Genomic DNA, 4,841 nt, shown 5'->3' with positions numbered 1-4,841 from the left:
GGCCTTGTTCTGCTAATTTGTTTTTTCCTTGGCAGCAAACTTTGGCAAGCCATGGAAAAAGTCGATATGTTTGCTGGATTTGGTTGTATAGGGCATAGAATATTAAGTTTAAATGTGCAAGATCTAGGTTCAAATCACAATTCTGAACTCTACTGGTTAGACCTATAAGCCACTGTTACTCCATTTAAAATACCTCACAGGGTTGTTGTAAGTTGCAAGAATCGTAAAGCACTTGGTACCATGAGAAGTGATGTAGAAATTATCTCTAAAGATCTGTGAGAGGCTTGTTAAATGAGCCAAGAAGACTGTTCCTGGAAAAACACTCATTTGAGAGAAAATATGTATCCTGTGTTTCCATGGAGACACATAATGTTTTTCAACGCTGTGCTACTTTCCCCCTTGCTCTTCAGAAGGTGGGATTAAAAATATATGAGAGCAAATACTGGCTTGCAACACTGTAAACCTTACGGAAGGTTTAAACTGGGAGCCTTAAGATGTAACCTTCCTCTCTCGCACCAGGGAGGCACCATGTGTTAGCCTGGGACGACATTGTTGTTCCACTGCCTTCTGGCATGACAGCAACTTGGTGAAGCAAGCCAAGAGAGAATCACTCTTCAACTGCTTTTTGCTCTTAGATCTTTGTCACAGAGTTCCCTTAAAATACTCTGCTTTTAACCTGGCACACAGCAGGCATGACTATTAAACTGGATCCAAAAGGGGAAATGGCAAATTGTCTTAATTGCCAATTCTAAGCCCCCAATTCACTCAGTGGTTACCACTTTAACAAACACACTTAAGTCCAGATAATTAGGGATACCTGGGGAAACACTAACAAGAAGTGCTTTTGGCTTCTGGTAAAGAACTTGTACCTTTTTAATAGATACCTCATTCTTGAACACATAAGTAGCAGTTCCATGTGGTGAGGTGAGAGTACTTAAGAGTAGTCCAAAACAGAACAAATATAAAATATTAAACTTCCAGTGGAATATTTATTATAAGGAAATCCAAATGGAACAATATAATCATGCATAGAACGAAGGCTTAAAAACATAAATAAATCCAATGCCCTCTCCTCATAATAGTTGACCTTTGCAGCAACAGGGTGGTAACAACATCGTCACCATGGAAGGGGTCACAGTTCTATGGTAAGTCAGGGAATATGTTGTAATTGAGCACAGGAAGCCAAAATGGCTTCAGTCCCAAGAAAAGAAAGACATATTTAGCATAATAGGGAAGAAAGCACATTACCTTAATTAGCTATAAAAAGGAAGAAGAATTCCTTCAGAAGTTGGAAGGCCTGCCCAAATGAATAGAACATAAAGGAACACAAACTGGCAAAAGAAATGCAAGGAGACAATTAAGGAGGCAAAAAGAGCATTAGAGGAGCATTTAACTAAAAGCATCAAGAGGAATAACAAAAACCTCTTTAAATAGACCAGAAGCAGGAAACCTACCGGGAAGGTGGTTAGTCCATTAGGTGATGAGGGAGTGAAAGAGATTATTGAGGATATGGAGATTGCAGAGAAACTCTTTGCATCTGTCTTCACGGCAGAGGATACTGAGCATATACCTGCCCCTGAACGAGGCTGTTCAGGGACAGAGGCTAAAGAATTGAGTCAGATAGAGTTGATGAGATATTGAGGTGCTTCACATGAGCAGTGTGACGTGCCGAGAGAGGTTTGCAGGGAGGGCTGCTTTGACTTGCTCTCCCCATGGACAATCGCTTACCAGTTGCTGGGCAGGCAGATCACCCACCAAGACCAGCGGTGGCTCTCCTATGAGCTGCCCACTCCTCACCTGGCAGCTCCAGGGGTCAGGTGAAGGAAAGTGCTGCCATGCAGCGCCCTGCCTCCCGGAGCCCCAGGAATGCGAGGTTAACGGACCACTTGCCCCATTAACCTCATTTAAGGGGGTGGCTACATAGGCGGGCTTGCTGCTGTGGAGCCACCAGGCTCCCCCTCGAGCCCACTGGTTTTCACAAGCAAACAAAACTGGGCTGGGCACCCTTAGCCCAGTTTTGCTTGCTCATGAGTAGCTTCATTTATGCTCTAAACTGGAAGAATTAAAAATTAACAAATCACCAGGGCCATATGGCATCCACCCAAGAGTCCTTACAAAAACTCAAATGTGGAACTGCAAAAATAGCAATAGCAATAGCACTTACATTTATATACCGCTCTATAGCTGGAAGCTCTCTAAGCAGTTTACAATGATTTAGCATATTGCCCCCAACATTCTGGGTACTCATTTTACCGACCTGGGAAGAATGGAAGGCTGAGTCAACCTTGAGCCCCTGGTCAGGATTGAACTTGCAACCTTCTGGTTACAGGGCAGCAGTTTTATCACAGCACCACCAGGGCTCTGTGTAAGTCCTCAAATGTAAGTCCTTGCAAGAATATGCATCATCCCTACAATTAGGCTCTGTACTGTATCAGAGAACTGGAAAGTAGCCAATGTAACACCAATTTTCACAAAGGGATCCGGGTGGGGGTGGGAAATTCCTGGCCAGTTAGTGTAGCCTATGTTCCAGGCAAATGGATGGAAAGCATTTTCAAAGATAAAATTGTTAAGCATGTAGAAGAACAGGCCCTGCTGAAGGAGAACCAGCATGGCTTCTGCAAAGGTAGATCTTGCCTCACCAACTCTTTGAGAGTGTCAACAGGCATCAAAGGTGATCTAGTTGACACAGTATACCTGGACTTTGAAAAAAGCTTTCAACAAAGTTTATCATAAATGATCTAGAAGTTGGGTTAATCAGTGATGTGGCCAAACTTGCAGATTACACCACACTATTCAGGGTAGTGAAATCCAAAACAGATTGTGAGGAGCTCCAAAATTGGGGGGTGGGTATCAAAATAGCAGATGCAGTTCAGTGTTAGCATATTGGGGCAAAAAACAAAACAAAACCCCACACCCAACTTCACATATACTCTGATAGGTCTGAGCTGTCAGTAACTAACCAGGAGAGAGGTCTTGGGGTCTTGGTGGACAGCTCATTGAAAGTGTCGACTCAATGTGTGGCAGCTGTGAAAAAGGCAAATCCATGCTTGGATTCAAGTCAATCTTTATTTACAGTCATTAACCAAACAAAAATGCTTGGATGCATCAGGAAGGAGGTTGAAAATAAAACTGCTAACATCATAATGACCTAATACAAATCTATGGTGCAGCCACATTTGTAGTACTGTATACAGTTCTGGTCATCATACCTCAAAAAGGACATTATAAACCTGGAGAAGGTGCAGAAAGGGGCAACCATGATGATCAGGGGCCTAGAGCAGCTTCCTTAGGAGGCAAGGCCAACACCTGAGACTTTTTAGTTAGAAAAGGCACGACTGAGGGGATACATGATAGAGGTCTATAAAATTATGCATGGTTTGGAGACAGATAAATTTTTCTCGCTATGGCATAACACTAGAACCAGGGGTCATCCCATGAAACTGATTGCCAAGAAATGTAGGACTGACAAAAGGAAGTACTTTTTTCATACAACACATAATAAAACAATGAAATTCTCTGCCACAAGCCGTGGTGACAGCCAACAGCCTGGATGGCTTTTAAAAGGGCTAAATAAATCCCTGGAGGACAAATCTATCAAGTCTACTAGTCTGAGGGCTATAGGCCACCTCCAGCCTCTAAATACCAGTTGCAGGGAAGCAACATCAGGAGAGAGGGCATGCACATACCTCTTGCCTGTGGGCTTTCCAGAGGCATCTGGTAGGCTAATGTGTGAAACAGGATGCTGGACTAGATAGGCCTTGGGCCTCATAGGAACATAGGAAGCTGCCATATACTGAGTCAGACCACTGGTCTATCTAGCTCAGTATTGTCTTCACAGACTGGCAGCAGCTTCTCCAAGGTTGCAGGCAGGAATCTCTCTCAGCCCTATCTTGGAGAAGCCAGGGAGGGAACTTGAAACCTTCTGCTCTTCCCAGAGCGGCTTCATCTTCTGAGGGGAATATCTTGCAGTGCTCACACATCAGGTCTCCCATTCAGATGCAACCAGGGTGGACCCTGCTTAGCTAAGGGGACAAGTCATGCTTGCTACCACAAGACCAGCTTTCCTCTCCAGCTGTTCTTCTTATGTTCTTACCTTCAGAAAAGCAGCACACTGATTATTTTTTCCTTTGAAAGATAGGCATTATGTCCAATAGTAAACTTGCCTTTTATGAAGACACCAAGAAACCACTACTATAGATGTTTCTTTATCTAAGATACCAATTTAAAAAGTGATTTAAAGCCAGTTTAAACATTACTTGCCCCATGTGAGGTCCATAGAAATGCTTTATGTACTGCTTGGTGGGGTGAAAGGTTTAAAGTGGGCTTCTTGACATGCGTCGTGGGCTTTTCTAGCCACCACATAAGTAGGATTTTTGAGAAGTGATTTTGCAATAGAGGCAATGACTTCATGACCCCACTTCTCTGCCTTTAGCAATGAATCTCCAGGAGCCACCAGAGGCTCATGAGCTATTGTCCAACTCCCCATGCATGAGGGCTTCTGCATATGGAAGTTTCCCCACTGAAAATCTGGCAGTCTTTCATTTCATTTTCTCAGAAGCTGTAGAATTGTGCAGTTCTGTTGCTTTATTTGTCCTTATTTTCACTTGTCAGTGATTCAGTGATTAAGGCTAATACAAAAGTTACAGGACAAAGAGGGAAAGAAATATCCAAGGGCATGTAGAAGGGGTTAATTACCTGCTGTACTGTACTGCCATCTAGTGGCTTGGTGCTGGGACAAAAACAGACACCAGCAACTTACCCATATAAGCTTTGTTTGCAGTCTGCAAGCCTTTTTATTTAGCCCAATAAGCCTACCAGTTTTTAAATCAAATCTTAATCCA

The sequence above is a fragment of the Hemicordylus capensis genome, chromosome 1, assembly GCF_027244095.1.
Source record: "Hemicordylus capensis ecotype Gifberg chromosome 1, rHemCap1.1.pri, whole genome shotgun sequence".
Classification (NCBI taxonomy): domain Eukaryota; kingdom Metazoa; phylum Chordata; class Lepidosauria; order Squamata; family Cordylidae; genus Hemicordylus; species Hemicordylus capensis.
This window is presented reverse-complemented; position numbering follows the sequence as displayed.